This window comes from Trichosurus vulpecula, chromosome 2 (genome assembly GCF_011100635.1).
Source record: "Trichosurus vulpecula isolate mTriVul1 chromosome 2, mTriVul1.pri, whole genome shotgun sequence".
Taxonomy (NCBI): domain Eukaryota; kingdom Metazoa; phylum Chordata; class Mammalia; order Diprotodontia; family Phalangeridae; genus Trichosurus; species Trichosurus vulpecula.
In genome coordinates this window covers 354,065,062-354,089,259 of record NC_050574.1, presented here as the reverse complement: position 1 = coordinate 354,089,259, position 24,198 = coordinate 354,065,062, and the positions used below count along the sequence as shown (strand labels likewise).

At 35.9% G+C, this 24,198-nt stretch overlaps 1 protein-coding gene and 1 non-coding gene across 6 annotated transcripts in view; one reads left to right on the top strand and one right to left on the bottom strand.

Annotated features, from left to right (window-relative positions):
* The window catches only part of BBX (BBX high mobility group box domain containing), a 268,119-nt gene that overhangs the window by 63,236 nt on the left and 180,685 nt on the right, over positions 1 to 24,198 (top strand). For 2 of the 5 annotated variants that reach the window (XM_036745761.1, XM_036745758.1), the window contains exon 1: positions 9,752 to 9,813. The exons of the other annotated variants lie outside the window; for them this stretch is intronic. The gene's annotated coding sequence lies outside the window, so the exon portion shown is untranslated. Of the gene's footprint in view, positions 1 to 9,751; positions 9,814 to 24,198 lie in introns of those variants that run through there. 5 annotated transcript variants of the gene reach the window in all.
* LOC118840593 lies at positions 8,006 to 8,136 on the bottom strand. The gene has a single exon (XR_005009768.1). It is a non-coding gene; the product is annotated as a U6atac minor spliceosomal RNA (small nuclear RNA).

The window sequence follows — 24,198 nt, the reverse complement described above, 5'->3', positions numbered from 1 at the left end:
TTCTAAATCTGTGATCTAGAGACCCCATAAACATTCCCTTTATGGTTTTCATTTGGCCATCCCCCAACCTATCCAGCCCCACAGTGATCATTTCAGTTGTCTCTCATTACACCTTCCCTGGTTGTGTTATATTTGTTATAACATGGCAGCCAGAACTCGGTGCTGTCATTTAGGACAAGACGATTACTTTGTACAAGGCTGATACATTTTCATTTTTGCTTCTAATGCCGTTCCTGATGTTGACTGACATTTTTCCGGCTTTTTGATCAAAACCGCACAATGGGATGTTGTCTTTGGAGAACAGTCTATAATGATATCTGGTTCCCTTTGGGGCTTGTAACCTCAAATGTTGTCTATAATGAAGTAGCTCTGAATGAGGCAGCCATGGTATACAGTGAAAGGAGTTCTAGACTTAGGAAGATCTGAGTTCAAATTTTCCCTCAGGTACTTACTGGGTAATTTTTCCCATTTGCAAAATGAAGATGATAATAGCACCTAACTCACAGGATTGTTAAGAAGACCAACTGAAATAATGTATGTGAACTGTTTCCCAGACGTTAAAGTATCATATTATGATGGTCTAAAAGTATAGTTTAGTTTACTTTCTCTAAACCTGATGCCAAGGGTTCTTTGTCTGAGGTTGAAGGACAAGGGATCTGTGGATAGATTGGGGGGGGGGTTGGTGAGGGAGGGGGTCTGTGAACATGGATGGGAAAATATATACATCTTTAATTTCACTAACTTCTAACTAAATTTAGCATTTTATTCAACTATAAATGTAAAAAATTGTTCTGAGGAGGGGTCCATTGGTTTTACCAGACAGCCAAAGGAGGATCTATTACACCAAAAAAAGATTAAGAACCCTTGCCTTATACTTTCCCAAGTTGTAGTACATTCAGTGACTTTTACCAGCATGCTGAATGAACCTTTCTTTTAAATTTATCAGCAATTTAATTCAGCAAACATTTAGCTGTCTTCAATGACAGATCATGGTTGGTTGACTAGGCATATTTCCTGATTGGCTCACCTTTCTGATACGTATTATAGTTTATAAAGTAGAGGAATGATTAATTGATGTATTTGTCATTGCCAATTCTTCAAAAATAAGTATAGTGATATTTCAGTTATGGTATTGTGGGGGAATAAAGGTCTCTTTATAAGGGACTATTATTTCAGAAAACCCCCAAACCTTCATAAATCATAGACTTCATAGGTTTATGCATCTCCAGCAAGAATTGGATGTTAAAAAAGAAAAAGTTCCATTCAAAGTTTGTTTCTGAAGGGCCAACTTTCACATAAAGTTGTATAGTCAGAGAAATGTGTTTTCTGTGTCCCTTACTGTCTGTTTCTTTACCTTTCCGGGTATTTTCACATCAGTTCAAGGGTCTGATAATCTCCATACCTCATCAACTCATTCTCCAGCAAGACATTTACTCTGATTGACTGATAACATTTTAACATATACTTATTTTAATCTGTCATCTCAAACTGAAAATTCATTTTAAACCTCTTATCTCTAATTATGGAATGAGACTTTGATGTTAATGGAATTTTAGGCCTTGACAAGCAGATGGGGAGATTTCTCAGGGGGACCCTGAAATCACCCATGTCAGTCTGGTTTTTTTTGAAGGTAAAATTAAAATTCCCCATTCATGCTTAACAATCATTTATTTTCTCTCTCTTCCATCTCTTCCCTTGTCCCACTAAAAAAGGGAAAAAAGAAAAAAAAAGCTCTTGCAAATAAAATATACATAGTCAAGGAAAACAAATTTCCACGTTGGCCATATCCAGAATTGTGTATCTGATTTTGCACTCTTGAGTCCATCACCTCTTTGTGAGGAGCAGAGTAGCATTCTTCATATGTAGTCCTCTGGACTCTTGGTTGATCGTTGCTGGAATCAGAGCTAAGTTTTTCAGTGTTGTTATATTTCTGTGAATACAGACATGTATTTGTATGAAGATCAATATTTTGAAAAAAATGATGCAGAGAGGAAACTTTAAAAGAAGGGGCAGTATTGAATTCACTAACCCTTTTAACTTAATTGTATAAGTTCCTGCTATCAATTGTAGGAAAATTAAAAATTTGAAGATGTTAAAGAGAAAAATCTGTGTGATCTTACGTCTGGCATCATTTGGTTGAAACATCTTTAGAATGTACTGTGTTACCTCTCAAAAGTTCCTTATTTTTTATGACAGCTAATTATTGATTTATACCAGCAATTAGTATTAATTATTGAAACATTTTAGAAAAACAATTACAAGGACATGTACAGCAGATGTATATATTTTATTTTCTAAAATGGAATTGCTAAAAACAAAAATTTAGGTAGTTGTAAAAACTTAGTCACTAGAGGGCAGGGTAGACCTTTACTTTCCTGCATGTAAAACAAGATGTAAAATATGTGACTATACAATCAGATGAGATTTTCTGTATATTCCAATTGTCTGTTGTTGTTTTTTTCTGGGAAATATGCATCAAAGGTACCTTTTTGTTATTGTTAGAAATATTATTGATTTCCTCCAGAAGGAAACTACTTTTTTATACAGGGAGATCATAAGGAATAGTTCTCTGGAGAAAACATGGGTGTTTACAAGAAGTAATATATTAAAGCATGACTTGTACATGATGCTCTGACATTAGATTGCTATGTACAACCTTAGCGGGAAGGGAATTTGTGGAGCCAGTGAGTTTCCATTAGTTACTAAGAATTAAGACAAAGTGAAGCATATAGCATATCTCTATTTTTCTGGCTAAAAAAAAGTGAGTTGTTGAGACCTTGAAAACCTGAGGCAAACCAAACCTAATCCAAACTTAATAACTTTTTTTTTTCCCCAAGAGCATGTTAAGCAATTGGCAAATGGATGGTCAGAAATTTCTCTGTATATTGTGTGTCCTTCCATTTGTTACCATGCTTTCTAAGAGGTTCTCTATAAAAGCAATTAAGTCTCGAATCCTTTATTGATCCGTGGCAATGATGCAATGTAGTAGGAGAGCTTGCAGGACTATAGAATTAGGTTCTATGAGTTTGAATTCTGGTCCAGACACTTACAAGTACTGTGACTGTGAGCAAATTATAACCTCTCTCAGCCAAAGTTTCATTATCTTGAAAACTGAGAAAATAATGCTTGCATGACCAGCCACTGAGTTGTTTTGAGGAAAGGTCTCTCTCTGTAAATGTCGTGAATGTGAGTTATTAGAAACAAAAGTTGAGGCAGTGGGGTGAGTGATTTTAAGAGGTGATAATTTAAGATCAGCAAATTCTCTTTTTTGAAATATATCTTAATGTTTTGAATATTTCACAGATCATCCAACCACGATGTGAAAAATTACTACCACAAATTGTGTTTTATAAAATTTAAACTGGACCTCACATTGTGTATTCTTCCTTGTCTCTGGTTTGTGTAGGAAGAGATTTATAGCTAAGAGGGACCATCAAACCCAGCCCCCCTCATTTTACAGATAGCAAAACTAAATTACAGAGATGTTAGCTGACTTGCCCAGGATCACACAGTTAATAAGTATCAGAGGCACTTTTAGACTGCTTCTGCCCTTGAGGAGTTACATCAGTGCAATGTGAAATCGATAGTTCCCTTACCTTAAGCCTCTTCTCAACCTGTTTATTGTGGATACTGGCCTTCCCATCAGCTTCTTTTATTCTTATCCCGTTCCCTCTGTCTTAATACAGATTTAGGAATGCTCAGAATACCAAAAGCCATGTACAGGGAAACATGGAGCTCACAGCGAGATAGCCAGCTTTTGGTTGAGTGCAGATACTCCCAAAATGAAGGGGTTGTTGGGGAGGATCGACACAGGGCTGTCTGTTGGTGCTGTGTGTGGAATCAGGAGACACTCTGGGACGTCAAAGGGCACCCTTTCCCAAACTGGTAAATTCTGGTGGGGTTTTTATAGTATTCTTACTCGGGTTCAGCAAGACCAGGCGTTGGAGGAGGGGAGTGAAGAGCCTGAATCTGAGGGCTGGTGCTGCTGACTCATGCTAGTAGGAGAAAGGAAAACTCCGAGGGAGTTGGTGACCTCTCCACAAAGTGGTAGTAGGTATTCTCCATTTCTACCTGAAAATTATGTATTCTGACTATGTGTTCTGACTATTCTGAGTTAAAGGTAACCTGCTTGATTTATTGAAACTGGAAGTCTAAAATTTCCAGTTCTGCCTTTCTTCTGAGGTCATAGCAAGATCATGGAAGTGAACTAAGCCTTTATTGAATATTAATTTTTTTCTTTCCCCTTATATTTAAAATTTAGAGCCACACAGAAGAGCATTATAGACCAGAAAAAAAAGCACAGCAAGATAGAGTGTATCTATTTACATTACAAACTCAATAAGGAGCTAAATGATCAGAATATAATTTTATAGATTTGATTTTTAAAAATATATATTGATCTGGGATCCTGCGGAGGTATAACTAAACTCCCTCATCTTCACCCTCCACTCCCCACCAACATGAGTTGTTCTCACCCAGTTCATTTTCCAAAAAGAAATAGTTTGCCAGGTTTCAGTGAATGATGATGGTAATGATAACTAGCATTAATAGCACCTGCTATGTGTCAGGAACCATGTTAAGCGCTTTACAAATATTATTTTGTTTGACCCTCACAGCAACCAATGAGATAATGTTTATAAAAGTACCTGGCAAAACTTAATGTGCTATATAAATGCAAGCCATTTATCTGTTCGCTGCAATAAAGGGCAAAAGGAAATAAATGCTCATCAGACAGCCTTTGCAGATTTCTACCTTTCTTCTCTTTCCATTGTCGTAGGCAGCTGCCTGAGTAACCCCTGAATCACCTGGACTTGGAGGGCTGTTCTACAAAGGCCTTTTCTAAATGTTTTGCTGCTCAAGGTTCCAAAGTATTTACTTTTGGCCATTGGTTTTTGTGAATCTTACTTTGAAAAAAATCCATTTAAAGACTAGTTATTTTGATATTGGGACCCATGGGGCAGTAATAGGAGTGCTGAATTTGAGGTAATGCTGGCTCTTCCACTGACTGTCCTAGAGGCAGTGTGGTGGCACAATGGATGGAGCCATGGGGCCAGGAGTCTGGGAGACCTGAGTTCATATATGGCATTAGAAACTTACTATGTGACCCTGAGCAAGTCACTGTTGACATGAGGATCAAATAAGATAATATTAATAAAGCGCCTGGAACATAGGAAGAACTTACTAAATGCTTGTGTCCCCCCCCCCCCCCAGCTGTGTGACCTTGGGCAAGTCACTTAACCTTTCTGGGCCTCAGTTTCCTCATCTGTAAAATGAGGGGTAGGACCAGGTGATCCTTTAAGGTCTCTTTCCGTTCAGGATCTATGGTACTACATCAGTAGTTTTTTACCTTGGAACCAACTTTGACTTCTCTCTATCTCACTTCATATGCCCATTCTGTTTCTAAGTCTAGTTAATTTTACCTCCTTGTTTTATATAGATATAGATGCCCATATATCTCTCTTTCTGTCTGTCTGTCTAGCTATCATCTATGTCAGTCTATCTGTCTGTCCATCATCCATCTGTCTGTCTATCTATCTGTCTGTCTGTCTGTCATATGGTAACTCCTTTCTATTCTACCCTTATTTAATCTAGGAGACTTGCTTTGACTATTATAATACAGTCTTAACTTCCCATCTTCAGTCCATCTCCTCCCCAGGCAATTTTTTCACATTGTTGTCTGAGTAGTACGTAAGTATGTCACTCCTCTGCTAAAAAATCTTCAGTGGCTTCTTATTGCATATAAAATAAATTATTAGCTTCTAATGACCTTTGAAAAGACATATACAGTTTGCCTCCAAAATACCTAACTCCTTATAAAGCTTCCCTAGCTAAATGGACTACTTGGATTTCTGTATTTTTGCCTTGTCCTGTCCTGTCCTATCTGCCTGCTTTTGACCACACCACCGACCTATGTATAATGGATTCTGTCATCCATGTGTACCTGCTGAAGTTCCTCCCATCAAGGCTCAGTTTCTACCATGAAGCCTCCCCTGGCCTACCTACCCAAGTGAAAATATCATCATCCTCATATTTCTTTTTCTTTTCCTTTTAAAAATTGTGAACTTTTAAAAAGAATATTTCATATACAAAGAAGAGAAAAAAGTGTACATAAAACCATGAATCTCTTCTACCTTTAGATTATTTATATTTTAAAGTATTAAATTTAATGCGATAGTGCCAACTCTACTCTGTTTTACCGTCTCCTCCAGAAACTATCTCTGTTCTCTTCTATATGTTTTATTTCATCGACATTCTTTCTTTCTTTTCTCCTTTTTTGTGGTCCTCTCTGTTATTTTTCCTCCTCTTCTCCCATGCAACTCCTCTTCCCCTGTAAATGTGCTTCCTTGTCATAAATCAGTATCCTTAAGCAAAACCAGTTCATTCACACATTGGTCAAAACATGTATTTTTAATTCTTCACCTACAATCCATCACTTCTCTGCAAGCTTCATCATCCATCTTCCAGAGTTAATTGGTCATTGCATTGACTAGTGGTCTTAAGTCTTTCACGATTGTTTTCCTTTACAATGGTGGGGAACCTATGACCTGGAGGCCACACGGCCCTCTAGGTCCTCAAGTGGGACCCTTTGACTGAAAACAAACTCGTTGTGAAAATTGTTCCCAGGTACAGCCTACTTCACTTTGAACCCGTTGATTTAGGCCTTTTTACATGTTTTTCTGAATCCATACCTTTTTCTTTATTTCTTATGGCACATTAATATTCCATTACATTCCTATATCATAATCTGTTTAACCATTCCACAATTGATGGCACCCACTTTGCTTCCAATTCTCTGATCAAACAAAGAAGACTGCCGTGAATATTTTTATAGCATAACAATGATAACCACAGGATTTATGTAGCCCTTTAAGGTTTGCAAAGCATTTTATATATGTTAATTAATTTGCTTGTGGAAAGAATCTCCAAAGCCTTCTCCTCTAACCCCCTTATCTTACAGATAAGGAAACTGAGATGCAGATTAAGTGCCTTGAACAAGGTCACATGGAGGTAGTAATTGTTTCCCTCTGTATGGTCTAGTACTGGTCCCTTCTCAAATTTCTTATGGACCTTTGAGTGGACTTTAACGTTGGTATGGTGCTCTCCTTGTAGCACAGTTATTTGTATATATTGAATGAATAAATGCATATTGAAAGGGGGAAAAACTTAGATTTTTCAATATAAACCTCTTGATTGGAGGGTTTATCTTAAATTACCCGCTTTTATAAAAATTACATTTGTAATGTTAAAAAATTGTATTTTAGGGAGTAATGTTAAAACAGCTTTCCTTCCTCATTTCCTAATATAATACCTGCCATGTAATAGACTGGTAACCAAGGTGAATACTGGCAACATAATGGGAAAAGAGCTGTTTTAAACATATTTATACAAAACATATTGTATTAGAAGTCCAAAACTACAAAGAGATGGGTACTAGCATCATATCTCTAGGAAAACAGACGTACTTTCAGTTCCTCTGGAATGCAAGGAGGAAAACACTCTTTATGTTTATAAATTAGGAACAACTAAAGGAAATTACCTGACATCATAACTCATGATATGAGACCATAATGTAACGGCTCTTATATTGTGTCTTTGATTAATGTAAAAGGCTTGACCTGTTAAGTAGTCTCATTAATATTTTCATTTATCAGTGATCAAAATCTCTTGTAATATTAATTTCGTTAGTGTGTTATTAATCTAGTTTAAGACATGTTTCAGAAAAAATGCCACCATTGTTGATTCAGAGGAGTGTTCATATTTAGTGTCCTTAGAGTCTGAAATGGAGAGCCTCATAAGCCTCATAAAGTCTAATTTATAGCAAGCATAGAGAATTATTATTTTAATAAATAAATTTTTACATTTCATCTAGCTCTGTAGAGGATGAAAAGGATGAGTTAACATAAATATGATATAAACTTCTGAGGGGAGTTAACTAATACTTTTAAAATTATACAATGGATTTAACTTAAGAACATATTTATATTTTTCTTAGAAACAACTACAATAATAAACCAAACTTGGTTATATGCCAGAGAAGTGTAAATGTCTTAATTGTATATGTGTTATAAAAGGTCAATGAGACATCTTTTATCCTTATCAAGGGGAATGCTAACCTTCTGTTCTTTCATATAACACCATTGTGTATTTTTAAATGCTCAATTAAGACTACTTTTTTAAATTTAAAAAAAAAATGTGTCACCTGATAAAATCTCCAAACATAACAAATCTCCAAACATAAGACAACCGTGTTTTGGGGGTCGGTGATTCTGGTATTTGTATAGTTAAACTGAGATCTGATTTGTAAATTATATATTAAACAGTCTTCTATTTAAAATAATTCCTAAGTCCAAGTCTATAAAAAGAAAGTTTGGGTAGAATGATAGTCTCTACTCTTTTGTTCTCTCTGTCTGGGAGGTAATGGGTGAGAAATGTTATATTTATGCATCTAAAATAGTTAAATGCTGAATTTGTGTAGTTTGCAAAAAGCAATGATTGATTGGGTGTTTTTGTTGAAGCAGATTTCTTATTACTGTTACAGTGTTAAAATCCACATTTCAGGAAGATTGACTTGATTTTGCAGAACCTGCAAAAAATAAATTGGTTGAACACTTGCTTTTGACATAACACTTAGAGAGCCACACATGGCTATTGTAAGAGGAATATGTATTTTTGAGGAAGGAAATCTTATGTATTCCACAAATAAGCATGAAGATTTGGGATACATATCTTTGAACATGAGTTTTATTAGAGAAAAATCTCTGAGGTTTCTTTTGTTTTAAAGCTAATTGGAGAAGTGTTTTGGAGCAATGACAGAAATGTAACAGGGTGGTCATAGTTTGTGATTTTGTATATTATCATCCTTGTCATTTTGCAGTAGTTGTAGCTGGATATGTGGAAGTATTATTTTAAAATATATTTTATTGATTAATTAAATTAATTTGATTGATATCTTTTGTTTTATGCATCACTAAAATTTCTCCCAGTGTCTATCCCCCTTCCCTTCCCAAAGAGCCATCCCATATAACAAATATTTTTAAAGAAAAAAATAAAGAGGAGAAAGTTATCATCAAAACCAATCAATATATTGGGAAAAAACCCTGAAAATGTCAATGTTTACTGTTATTTCCCAGAGCATAAAGCTATCCACAAACATGGAGTTTGCGTTGTCATCACTTAGTTACCTTCCAACAGCTAAGAACCATTTTGAACACTAGCAAGTGATCTGGAACATCCAGGTTAAAATGTTCTAGATCACAGTGCCAGAGGTCAGATGGATTCTTATTTTCATTGGATAGCGTTATCAAAACAGTTGCCCTTTTAGGCCACAGTATATTTATGGACATTCTTTCTTCAGCCTTTTTTTGGAGTCTCCTCAAAGGACAATTTAAGTAGGTTTTTTCAAATATTTTCAATTATGATGCCATAGATACTTGTTTGCTTGATATAATTTGTATTCAAATGGTTTCAAAGCCAGTTCTCTGGCTCTGTGTGTATGTATGTATGTATGTATGTATGTATGTATGTATGTGCGTGTGTGTTTACTAAATAATATATAGCTAGTTAAGGTCCCAGGCTGATGAAGTTGAGCCAAAGAGAGTTCCTCCTTCTTGGATAATACCCTTTCTTTGATCTTTTTCTTGTCATTAGCTTTTTCTTTCTCCTTTCTCTGGACATACGTGAGGGTTTAAAAAAAAAAGGTTCTTCTTCCCTGTCTTTGAGTGGGCCCATCTCCTTTATCTTTTAGGGAGATGGGAGAAAGAGAAGAAAAAGAAAGATGGAAGGGCCTCTGGAGATTTTTGCAATTTCTTCAAAGTAAGGAGAGTGAGAATCTGCCAAGTGAGAAACCAAAGCACTCTATTGTTCTTTTTAATGTATAATGTTGTTCTGCTTCAATTTAAACGGGAATAATCAACAGAAACCATATACTCAAGAGTGGTCCTCTGGTTTAAGGTCAAAGTAGCTGTTTCTTGTAACAGAAATTGATTTTTGTTGACCCTCTAGTATGGATAAAGGATGCAGAACCATGTATAAAAGGATACAAGAGAGTTCCTGCCATCACAAAATTCAGAAGATAAGATACAAATAAAGTGGAATAACTATATACAACCTAATAGTCTTAAGACAACAACAGCAGTAGTTACAAGGTGCAATACATAATTAATGACTAAATGAGTGGTAAAAAAAAATACCTAAGCACAGTAGGAACTTAGAGCCTAGAAAGACGACTTCTTCTTAGAGTGGTCAGTAAAGGCTTTAAAGAGCTGCTAGATTTTGAGCTAGGCCTTGAAGAGTGGCGTATCATTTGAGTCAGTGGGGGACAGTGGTGGGAATATCCCCTTTATCCTCAGCTATTAAAAAAAAAAGTAGAGACCATCATAGCACCTACCTTCTAAGATATTGGTGAGAAACAACTGTCCTCTTTTGTACTAAGCATCTTATAGACAGTGATCAATACAAATGCTTAGGGCAGAGCCTGGCACACAGTAGATGCTTAATAAATACTTATTCCCTTTCCCCTTTTAGGAGGAGCAGAGGGAGAGTGGAAAGTATTAGAGTGTTTGAAGGAAATGATATGTAAACGAATTAGACTTGAGTAAGGAATTTGTGGAGGGGAAATTCAGCTGAGAAGAGAGATTAGGGCTAGATTTTGGAGGTCCTTAAATGCCATGCTAAGGAGTTTAAACTTTATCCTATGATCTTTAAAGCTATATTGGGGGAGGGAAGTGTAAAATAAACACAAAGAGATGCTAATAACCATGAAATTTCAGAGGCCAGAACTATTATGGTAGTCATAAGGATGGAAAGGAAGAAAAAAATTTTAAAGGACACTATGAAGTATGGCTTTATAAGCCTTTTTGGATAAGTCCTTTTACTTAATTTCTGCCCGTTCCGTTACTTAAGAGTAATCATAAGATTATGGATTTAGAGTCTAAACCTCTATGGTCTAACCCTCTCATTTTACAGGTGAGAAAAATGAGACGAGGGACTATTGCTGATTTGCCCAGTGTTAACTGCTGTTAAAACTCTAAGGTCTTCCCTGATACCCAAGTTCAATACTTTATCTATTCTGCCATGTCACTTGTCTAATCATTAGAGACTAGCTATTAAATGGGTCTACTATATTATATCAGTATCATTTTTGCATTAATAGATACAGTGTATAATTCAGATATTCCTCAGTTTTGGTAGAGGCTCTTATCACCGCATACCTGTATTATTACAGTAGCCTTCTGGTTGGTCTCTTTGCTACATTTTTCTTCTATTACCCACTTAGCTGTCAAAGTGATCTTCCTAAAGTTCAAATCTGACCGTGTCACCCCCATTTAATAAACTTCCTATCATATCAAATAATAAATCTTTTTTTTTTGCATTCAAAGCCCTTTATAACGGGTCCCCTCCACTATCTTTCCATTATTTTTACAACTTATCTCCACCCCCATACCCCCAGCATACTCTCCGCTCCCATGACACTGCCCTCCTTGCTTGAACAAGACACTCTGTCTCCTGACTCGAGGCATTTTCACTGGTTCCTCCATGCCTGGAATGCTCCTCTCTGCCTCTTGGCTTCCTTAATGTCCCAGCTAAAATCCCTCCTTCGGCAGGATGTTTTTCCTAATCCATTCCAGTGTCTTCCCTCTATTGATTATTTCCAATTTATCTTCCATGTCCAGCTTATTGGTACATAGTTGTTTTACTGTTCCCTCCCCACCCCTGCACCCCCTGGGACTCTGAATTCCTTAAGAGCATGAACAGTCTTTTGCCTTTCTTTGTATCCCTAGTGTTTAGCACAGTGCTTGGCAGTGTATTAGGTGTTTAATAAATATTTATTGACTGAGTTTAGCTCAATAAAAATTTATTTTTATGAAGAAAAGACTAAGCTAGACATTTGGGAAATATAAATTTATATTAGGCATAGTCCCTGAGCTTATAGATTTGTAGGGGGATATAATATATACATAGCTAACTATAATGCACAATAATATAGAAGTTTATTTAAGAGACTGAAAATCATATGCAAGATAAGGTTCAAGCATTCCTCCCCTTCTCCCCTTGCTCATGGAGGGTAGGCAGTGGGCATCAAAGGAGAAGTAGTATTTAGAATACTCTCTAAAAGATGGGTAAGAATTCAATAGGCACAGGGCAGGAAGGAGGACCTTCTGGTCATAGCTAAGCCTATGAGCATGGATGCTCTCAAGGGTAGGACACAGTGACATCAGACTGGAAAGGCAGAAGAATGGCTTGTAAACAACTTTGGATACCAGCCAAAGAAAGCTCAATCTGACTCATTAGACAATACAGAGCAAGTGAAGATATTTGAACCAAGGAGTGACCTTGTGAGATCTTTGGATGGGGAAGATTATTATTCTTTAGCTATTTTCAGTGGCTGTCCTCTATGCCTGGAATGCCTTCTCATCTCATTTCTGCCTCCTGTATTCTCTGGCTTCCTTGAAATCCCAGCCAAAATCTCACCTTTTACAAGAAGCCTCTTTTGATCCCTGTTAATGCTACAGCCTTCCCTCTACTGATTATCTCTAATTCGTGTGTACCTGTTTTCGTATTCTCTCCCCATTAGACTGAGCTCAAGAGCAAAGACTGTCTTTTGCCTTTCCTTGTGTCCCTAGCATAGCATAGTGCCTGGCACAAAGTAGGCACTTACTAAATGCTGGTTGGTTGACTAACTGAACTGAAGGAGATAAAAAGGGGATGCTATTGCAGTAGACCAGGAGGATGGCAGAGAGAACTTGTACTGATGTGGTAGGAATGGAGAGAGAGAGGAAGGGACAGACGTGATCAGTAGTACAGAGGTAGAGGACTTGGGAACTGGAAAAACCCTGGATTTGGAGTGAGAAAACCTGCGTTCAAATCTTCCCTCTGTCACAGAGTACTTGTATTACCTTGGGCAAGTCATTTAACCTCAATGATCCTCAGTTTTGTCATCTGTGAAATATGGGGTTAGACTGCATAGCTATTAAGACTCTTTTCAATTCTAAATCTATATTCCTATAGTTTTATCAGATGGAATAGTCACAGAGAGCAACAAAATTTCAAACACTGGACACTGGATGAATGAATAGTAGTGACACAGATTAAAAAATAGAAAGTCCAAAAGAGAACAGGCTTAGGGGAAAGATAACAAGCTCCATTTTGGACTATTTACTTGGAAGCGCAAGCAGAATATGACACAGTGGATAGAGTGTTGTCCTTGGACCCTGGAGAAGTCATTTAATGTCTGCCTGTCTTAATTTCCTCACCTGTAAAATGTGAATAGTGATAGCATCCACTTATCTCCTAAGGTTGTTCTGTGGATCAAATAAAATACTATTTGTTAAAATCTTCATAAACAACACAACTCTGGAATGCTAGTTCTGAAGATGATGATATCTATAAATGCAAGTTTCCTATGGGGGAACCTGGAGATTTGGGTCTGAAACTTCTGTATTTTAAAAACTCTCTCCATCAGAGGCTCTTTAGAAAATACCTTCATCTTATCATTTATAGACAAGGACTCATCCAAATATATGAAAATTGATTTATTAAATAACTGTAGTATCAATTTTAGTTATTCTGATCGATGATGAGAAATTATCTAATCAGCCAAAAGAGTGGTTGGTGTGATAAGAGGAAGAAAAAAAAAACCCAAACACCTAAATTTCTAAAAATGAAAATTACAGTAAATTTTTATTAACCAAAATGTGTGAGACATGGAGTTATTCTGGTTAAATTAAATCTTTTTCTTTGTAATTTAGTATTAATTAGAAGCTCCATTTTGTTTCAGCACTCATTCCTAATCTTATAATATGCAGTACTTCATTTCCTGTTTTAATAAGTAAATATAATTGAATATTTGAATATCTTTCAGTGTCTCAGAGTTATTGCTGTGAAGATCCATGACTATTGTGGATACAGAAAATTTAGGAGATTTAGCAGAGTATATATGGACCTCTCAGGACACCCCATGGAATTTTTTACTTCTGCGTTAGATTATTGTTGTAATCTGTCTCTTTTATATTAAAAAGATGTGTGCAGGATGGCACTGTTTAATTTGGGCTCCTGCTTAGGGAGAAGCACAGAATCAATAGTGCTAGAGCTGAAAAGAACTAGAGATTTTTCAGTTTAACCCTGTTTTAAAGATGAAGGAACCTGAAGTGCCAAGAGTGATTCTCTGGATAAATAGGGTTTTACTCTGTGCAACTAGACAGGGTATCTCCAAAGTCTTAGTAAGCTTTAATAATAACTTAAAACGGTGTTAAAACTTTTGGGACACTTTGTAATTAGATTTCATTTTCATTGCCAGATAGTATCTGTGAAGACATTCTGTTTTACAAAAATCAATATAAAACAATTTCCTTTGTAGGACTCCCTGTTTTCAGGAACAATTAATGATACTTAGAACATATTTTGGCTGACCAATATTTTTGTTCTTGTATACATATATATATATATATATATATTTTTTTTTTTCCTCTTTGTACAACCTGCTGTTACTCAAACTGTGATTGTTTTAGTCTCACAAACACAAAGCAGCTGTCTGAAATATGTTCTTTGACTCAGCTGAGCTTCTGCAGTTTCCCAACAAAAGTTATTTGAATTCGGTAGCATAAAGAAATCAAAATAAGCATTCAGATTAGACATTTGCTGCCACAGTAGTAACTTCTTCTATATAATATTTGTCATTAAAGCCCATATAGTGTGTTGCCAGATTTTTTCATAGTTATTCTAATGTCTTTCTTATTTTGCATTATATTAATTTCCCCATATATGTTCCTTTGAATTCTCCTCTGTGACAAAGGGGAAAAAAATGCAGCATAAGCAGTCAACAAAAACCACACCTAATAAATAACATCCTTTTTGATTGACTCATTGGTGTCTGGCAGTATATGAAACTGTAGGGTTCCCTCCCCACCTCTTTATTGAGGGGAGGGAAATATATTTATCATCTTTTTTTCATTTTTCTGGGACTAAGATTGGTTATTCTGCTGCTAAATTTTGATACCTTCCAACTTAAATGCTATCAACTGGAGTATTGTTAAAAGGTACTATATTCTGAGGGCCAAAAGAATAAGTTGAATCTTCACTGTAAGTATCTGTTGCTCTACTCACTGGAGACTGTCCAGTGGAGCTTTCTGATGATTCTGACTATACCACACCAGCATATTTTTTAGGATTTGGGGTGAGGTATGGGTAGGGAGGTCATGGTGGAGGGAGAAGTACCTTTTGCTGATCAGTGAAAATAGGTGAATAGTTGAACTCAACAAAGAAAATCAGTTCAGACCATGAAATGGACAAGGCCAGGAACATATTTAGAATGATATCCCCAAAGACTTTTCAGCTGTGTAAAATAAAGTGTGAAGCATAAAAACTGTTCACACATTTTATTAGAGTCATACAAGGCTGCAAATAGCAATTCTGACCATGACTGGTAGTTGTTGTAAATAATCTAGGCAGTAAAAAAAGTGTTGGTATCCATGGAACTGAATGTCTATGGTGGAAGAATAATGTTAAAAGAAAAAAAAATCATATTCTACTTAGATATTTCAGAAAACTTACTTAGATTTCGTTAGATTTGAGGTCTCATCGATGTTTGTACACCCTCCAGTGGCACAGATTGCTATCCATCTCTGCCTTTTCATCCTATGAAATTCTTAGACATGTCTTTCCATAAATCCTCCATAGCTTATCTACGCAATATGCTGGAACCTTTCCCCTAGGTCTCTTTACATTAGGTTAGTGCCAGTGTAGCATACCATCTGTTACCTTTCACTCTGGCCATATCTGACTTTATTCATATGTACAGGCAAATTTCAAAATTTTTTTTGTTTTCTGAAGATTCTTCTACTTGAAAACCACTGTCAGGGTATATCCAATGATTCAAAGTCTCTACAGTAGCTGCAGAGATTAATCTTGTGTTTCTTGCTGGTGAAAAAGCAACCACCAACTAGTGATGATATCTTACTTAAAAATTCATTAAGCTTCTAAGTGAGTAAAATAATTTTAATTTAAGGGGGTGTGTCTGATGCCTGGAATGTTGAAGTGAGAGTTATCAGCAAAGTTCTATTGGCCAGTCACTTGTTTCTGGGGACTTGGTCACAGAACTTTAAGCTGGCATGGACTTGGAGGCCATTTAGTGTACTCTCCCTCATTTTGTGCAATTGAGGAAACTGAGGCCAAGAAAAATTAAGTAACTTGCACATATGTTATGTAGCAGATGACCTCCAGCTCCTCCAAGTTAAGACCAGGTGATCTCTTAAGTGCCTCTCTAGCTTCAACATTATAGGATTCTCTGATTTAGTGACATATAAATTCCTGTAATACAAATTGAGTATGTGCTGGTTGGTAGTGAAGATTCAGGTTTCAGATCAGTCAGAAAAACCATTCCAGGTGAGATTTTTTGAAAAAGCAATTTAATTTTATTATTTTTTTTGTTTTTAATTCTGGTCATTTCCTCATAATTTTCCTTTGAATTATCTGGTAAGAAAGAAAACTGTTTAAACAAAACAGCTTACATTATTGTAGTGGCTATAACGTATAATTGTCTCCTGGTTCAGTGTTCTTCACCATGAATCAGTTCTGTGTCTTTGCAGGTTTCTCGGAAATTCTCATACTTGCTATTTCTTTTGGCACAAGAGCTATTTCATCACATTCATATACCATAATTTGTTGAACTCCCATTTGATAGGCATGTACTTTTTCCCCAGCATTTTCATAACACAAAAGATTGTAGGAGGGTTTTGAAAACAATCAGTTAATAAATTTTATGGAGTACCTACTATGTTCTAGGCACTGTGCCAAGCAGTGGGGATAAAAAAAAATAGCAAAAGCTAGCCTTTGCCCTCAAGGAACTTTTAAATCTAATGAAGGGATAGTCTATAAATGAATGGAAAGTACCGGGGAAGGGATTCCGGAGAACGATGGCATATACTGGCCAGAATATAAAATTTAGAAAGTAGTGTGAGGACAGGCAAATTTAGTTGACCAGAATTGAAATGTATGTTGCTACCATTTTGTCTCACATTGCTAAGAATGTAGTAATTCCTATTTAAAATTTTCACACCTATAGCTTTACTTTAAAAAAATAGCATTTCCCCATTTCTGGTTCCCCACTTCCTTTCCTACCTTCACTATTTCCTTTTTAGCCAAATTGTGTAGTTTTCTATCAATTGAGCCATTAATTTCTCAGGTATTTAAGGAATGAAAATGAGGCTACTTGAGATGGAAATGGGTTCTCTTTCATGATACAGTTTAAATTTTACAAACTCTTTCTGATATAAAAGATTTCTTTTATACTTTCCCTTTAATAATGTTGCATTTAGGGCATTTTCATCTAATAATATACTCTATGAAAAATGGTGATATAAAACTCTGTGAAACTTCCACTTAAAGTTAACACATTTATTAGAATTAAATTTATAATATATTTCCCCTTCTTTTTTAACATTCGAAATCTGCAGATTTTAAGCTGTAATATAAATAAGCTCTCTTATGGAGTTACACGACCATAAACCATAAAGTTAATCATTCTTCCCACCACAAAATTCACTAAATAAGTGAACTCAGGATAGATTTAACCTAAACCATTAGTTATACCCATGTGGACTGTGGACTGTGTAACAACAATGCTGCTTGCAGCTGCTGTGGAGGCATAAGGCTAATAACACCAGCACACAGGAGGACTGCTAGCACAGGTTCTTTGATCTGCTTTTCCAAGGAAAGCAACTTTAAGGGGTTTACAATCTCACTTTAATTAAACATACATATATTATTCTCTTAGTTCAGGGGGAAAAGTCAGCACCCTGAACTTCAGAGAAAACACAAATAGAAATTACAAGTAGGAATTATATAAACAGAGCAAATAACACAAATCAGCAGACAGGGCTTCTAACTATCTGTCCATAGCAATACATACATAGCTACCTTAGAGAGAAGCACCAGCATCTGGGTTTTCAAAGCTGGGGGGCTCCTTAATGGCTGCCCAGAGGCTTGTCTGGCCAAATCACACTAACACTCTTCCAGTGAGTGAGCCCCAAAAGCAAAATGCTAACCTCAGAATATATATACACTTCTTCAGGGTCAGAGGGCATCACAACCGTGTGACTCAAACATATGTGACATAAGCTTTCTTGTGACTTAAGCAAGTCATCAAAGCCTCTTGATTCAATCAAAGATAAAGCTCAATCAAAGGCACTTGATTGCCTTAGTGCTGAGAAGCACTCCAAAAAAAAAAAAAAACAGTGAAAAGTCCCACTTTGCTTGTCATTACAGACTCTCATTTTTGAAGGTGAAAAATCCTATGTGCAGATGTTGGATGAAGATTAAGATTTTGAAACAATTTTGGAGGGAGTTGGTATTTTGGTCATTCAGATATCCAAAGCTTTGAAAATTCTCCAACAGTATGAAAGCCAAGCACGTTGATTCTTCCATTTGGCCCTTTTTATTGGTGTCAGTAAAGCCTTTGATCCAGAGTGATATGTGTTCATGTTTTCTAAAGCACAATGATCCTTACGTTGTTGCCTCACCAAGTCATCAATTTTTCCCAGGTTATTCCTACCTTATGAGGGTACATTTATATTGTTACTGATTATAAACTTTTATATTAGTTTGAAAGGCTCATATTGGAAGTCTGTGAGATATTAGTGGCTTCAGAAGTTTTGACATTTAACCTGATTACTTTGATCATAGTGTATTGCAAAATGTGGGGAAAGGGAGGAGAAAGGGACTACCTGACCCTGAGCATATAGAATTTCTTTGACTGACTAACCCTACAACCTCTGGCAGTGGTTGTAATCTGGTAAGAATACCTGATCTGTGAGGCCACTTGTTTGAAGCCTTTTCTTAGGAACAGCTCGTACAACTGTTCTATGGAAGTTAAAATAAGACATCTGTATGGAAACCCTATGATGCAATTCATTTGTATCCCACGAAGAACCCACTTTATAATTGACCCCTCCATCATTTCTTGGCTTCAACTTATTTCTGCAGTCAGATCAGCCCTTTCATTTGCAATGTTTATATGCACGTATTATAAATAATTTGCATGAAATATACATGGATGTGTGTGCCTTAAAAAATTAACAAATATAAAAATATACACATGTATATGTAAACAAATGTAAAATAGCTACGAATTTTTTAGTGAGAAATTGCTAATATTTTAAGAAGGGAAAGTTAATCACAACCACAGTCAGAAGTACTGTATTTTAAATGTGAGAGGGTAGTTCAAATCTTAGGTTTGGGGAAGTGAAACACAAGCTGATTAAATGTGAATGACTATGTGTGCATTCCTGTGTTGGTAAATTTCTGAGTATTGCTATAAATCAGCGGCTTCCAGCTTTACAACAACAAACACCAAGGGGAAAATTGTAAACTCGTGAATGAATGAATGGAATGACTCTAGACAGCCTCATTAATTGCCAAAATAAACTTTGGGAAAATAGTGGTAGAAGGCATGAAACCTCCCGCTCCTTTCCTGAAGAGGTGATGAAATTTTCCTAAAGGCCACCAACTTCCTCAGTCAGTTTGACGCCTGGCTTCCCTGTTTACTGGCCTCTCAAATTCTTACCCCATCCAGGACATCAAGATTACTAACACTGTATTTTGTAGAAGCTTTTTGTAGATTTCACTCTTGACAACTTCCATTCAATTTTCTTCAACACCTGTATAAACAGTGTGGTGCCAAATGCATATATACTTAGTGTTCCAAAAATCATAGTGTAGTTTTGAGCTTTAATAACTGAGGGATCATTAAAGCTTTAATAGCTTAGAACTGTATTAAGACTTTTGAACACCCTTTATGTATACAAGTATATAAGTCCTCTCAGCCAGAATTTTTCTTTCCACCCTCAGATTCCTCATTAGCACTTTATTTGAACTTCTCCTTTGCTCTTAACATTTTCCATTTTTATGATATTTACTTGTGTCCATGTCCCATCTCCCCTTGCTAAATTGTGAATTCCTCTATGTCAATAACTATTTTGTTTCATATTTGTATTCCTAGTGCCTTGCAAATAGTAGGCACTTAGTATATATATTATACATCACTATAATGCAGATAGTATATTATAGTAATTTTAAATTATAGCACGGCTAGATAGAGGAATTAGATAGATGGATAGAGAGATAAATGGATGGATAGATAGAGGGATGGATGGATGAATAGAGAGATAAATGGATGGATGGATGAATAGATAGATGGATAGATAGATTGCCTCTAGGTGGACACGGTGGATAGTGCTGGGCTGGGAGTTAGAAAGACTCATTGTTGTGAATTCAGATCTAGCCTCAGACACTTACTAGCTGTGTAACCCTGGGTAAGTCACTTAACCCTCTTTGTCTCAGTTTCCTTATTTGTAAAATGAGCTGGAGTAGGAAATGGCAAACCACTCCATTATCTTTACCAAGAAAACCCCATGGACAGAGTCTCTGGGGGTCACGTAGAGTCAGACACAATGATCAGCTAAGTATATTTTTGATAAATGGAGATTGAAAATCTGGAGAAGAATGAAAGGCATGTGATAGGATGGAAAAACAAACAATTGGATTAGACTGGTTTTGCATTAACTGTTAATCTATGTCACATTAGGCAAGTTAGGTAAGCTCTTTAGATCTCAAAATCAGATGATTGAAGTAGATGATCACCAAGGTGTATTCCCACTCAACATGTAGATCTCTATGATCAGTATCAGAATAAAAATTCTTTTAAAGGAAGGTATTTTATAAATTCAGCATGATAGGGAATAAAAGGGAAAATTCTAGCGAATATAAGCAAGTTAAGTTCAACCGTTTACTAATGGAAGATAGATTGTTAAAAACCTCCTATAAGTAGGGCACTTTGCTAAAAGTGGAAATAAAAAGGCAAAAAAAGAAGATACTGTTGTTTGTGCTAAAGGCACAGGGGAATATCTTTAATACTTCAAGGTCCTATGGTTCCTTCAATGTGGGCTCTCCTTCTACTGACACAGATTCCAACCCCTTAGAAATAATCTGCCCTTGAAATGTTTTCAAAACACTCATAGAATGTCTCCACATCCAGAGCAAAGAGATGGTCTCACTACGTTAGTTAGTATAATTTATTTAAAAATGTATTTCATCAGAATAAATCTGACTAAAAACCTTTATTTGAATTATTGGAGAACAAGGCCAGATAATTACCTCAATTTGATATTTTGCTTTGTCTTTGAGCTTACATTAATATTTTCAATTAATTGTATCTTAATCTACCATAATGGAAATTTCTGCTGTTCTTTTTGGTAGAATGTTTCTGCCATAGCTAGCATATGTGAGTAGAATGATATTACTCCTAAAGCTTTGCAGAGAAGCATGTTAATTTTCGTGTATCTCATGTACTTTATTTTCATTAAGTGAATTTGGGTTTATGTGGTATGGGGCAGCACTAACTGTGATTACTGTTCAAGTGTAATGATGCTCATTGTCTATTATTATCATTTGTGATGATTGGTAAAAGCATGTTTGTTAAATTGAATCTCTCTCCAAACTTGTATAAGCTGCTTTATTGCATACTTGGCCACTTAGGAGATAATTGGGTTGCTTCTTGTTTACTGAAAGTGTATCGCATGCCCAAACAGAGGTTTAAAAATCGATATTAGCAGTCAGATTTGACTTTAAAAAAATAGAGGATATTATTTACTAACTGCAATAAGTAATGGATGATGAGGTGTTAGTATGGATTATAAGATTCTGAAGATTCTGTAGAATGTACTTTACATTCTTGAATGCACTAGCCTTTTATTTTTTTTCCCCTTTGGGGGTGTGTCTGATGGGTGGGTAGTGTGGGAGAGGGGAGGTGTTTAGGCTTATTCAGGGCTTAAAATATCAAACTCTATTTTCTGTGTAAGAATGGGAGGAAATACAGTAATATAGGAAGGCAAATACAAAAGCCCTATAAAAACATCCACTAGATGGCACCTAATAATTGTGTTCCGAATAATTTCATGTATGGCATTCCTTAATCTAGTGAGGCTTTATTGAACCTGCAAAAAACAGTTCCCTGAAATTGAATGCTCTTTTTCATATTAATGTTTAACCTGTATGAAAAATCCACTAGGAAGGATGTTTGAATAAAATTTTAAATGCTAATCATTATGTATTTAGAGAGCTATAAAATATAAAGATAGTTTGAAGAGTTTCAATCAGCAAATATTTTGGAATGCCTACTATGTACAAAGGTGCTCTTTAATTATTCCTTTATCAGAGGTAATGATGTTTTCTAGTGTTGCCTTGCAACTTTTAGCTAAAATATTATAGAATTATTAGTCTGCTAAATTCTAAGTTCTTTGAGGGCTGGGATCATTATTAATTCTCTTTGCATTTCCCCAGGTGTACAAGCAAGATGTTACTGTGAACAGTGTGAATTGTGAACAATATATGCTGTCTCATTGATGGCTATTAAAAAGTAGTATGGTATTTGGAGACATGTTGTGTCATTTCAGTCACATCGACTCTTCATGACCCCATTTTGGGGTTTTCATGGCCAAGATACTGGAGGGGTCTGCTGTTTCCTTCTCTAGCTCATTTTACAGATGAGGAAACTGAGGCAAACAAGGTGACTTGCCAAGGGTTACACAGAGTACCTCATTGTTCTATTTCCTTGTAACATGGGACAAGTTACTCTTTCTGTATCTTCTATTTCTGATATAGAAAATGAAGATTAGCTATCTGAGGGCCTATCTTATAGGCTCTGAGGTAAATAATTAAGAATTAAATTGCCTGATTTTTAAAATATTTGTATTACATTTTTATATTTCATATATAAAATATTTGTATTTTGTAGTTTTTACTTCGCTGGCACTCATTGATTTCTAAAACATCTATTTTTTTACCTGAAACCCACATGGCAATAAGGAATAGCTGACAGATATAGCCCGTTTTATTAATTTTGTATTGATGTATTTGCAATTTTAACTCTCAGAGGAGTTTACTACTCTTATTCTAAATATCCTATAGGAAAATACATATACACTAGATTATCTCAGAAGAAACATTGAAAGACTTTTTAGCACATCCTGCTGTATTCATAGATTTCCAAAATGTACAAATACTTTATATAGCTCATGCACATATAATAGAATTTAACAGATGAGAGCCCTAGGCTAAATGTAGTATATGAACATCGATTATTCTGTTATTTTAGGATCATGGTTGGTGATTATCATGGTGATTTATTTTAGGTTGGCTTGAATACTTGTGTTCCAGTAAGCACTAAAAACATGAATACTTGACTGGTGCAAGATTGTTTTATGATCATTTAAAAAGCCCTATTATGGGGCTCATTCTTTCATTTAACCATGGAGCTTTCTATAGTTCTCTCGAAATTGGTAGTCATTATAAGCAGATTTCATTATTGAAGCTACATCACAGGTGTTTAAAATTCACAGTGGGTTACAAGTAGTGATGGGCACAGCAAAATTAACTTGTCTTGTTAAGATGGCAGTATAAATAGCCCATGTTAATAAGGGAACTCAATATGTGGGGTTTATCATTTATAGAAGTTAATGTAATTTTGTAAAAGTCATGGGGTTTAGTTTTTTTATATGTGTGTGTTACTTAAAAGTAGGTTAATAAAATTTCAAGGGATTTAGACCATACTGAGACTTTGAAAGGGGCAAGCTCTGGACTTCTTCAGCCAAGCCAAAAGTAGATGCTAGCATAATGTCTGGAAATACATGGTTTCCTTACCCCTCCCCACCCCCATGCCATTTTTGGGTGGAAGTAAAGAAGAGTGACAAAAGCAAAAGATAGGTTCTGAGGGCTCCATCTTTTGGGTTGCAGAAATTTTTTGGCAGGTGGTTTTTAAAAATTTAAACAAATATCATTTAAAAACCTAGATGACAAAAACAATCAAAAGGGCTCCTTTCTCCCAATCCTTGTGCCTTCTTTACTGTGATTATATTTCCTAGGACACAGTTCAGTCAGGCAAAACCTGCTTTAAGATTAGGGACAATAGGGTTAAGTGGTTTGGTTGAGGAGTTCCCTCGTGGTTTCCCTGCTTAAAAATGTTTCCTCCATCCACATGTCTCAAATTCTGGTGCTCCGATACACTCAAGTTTCAGCAGCTCAGGATAAACTTAGCAGGTCAAAAGAGTATAGGCTTGGGAGTCTAGCTAACTGAACTGTGAGGTTTTATAGCTAGTTATATGTCTAGGCAGGCAATTTTATCAATCAGCAGATGCATTTATTAAGCTC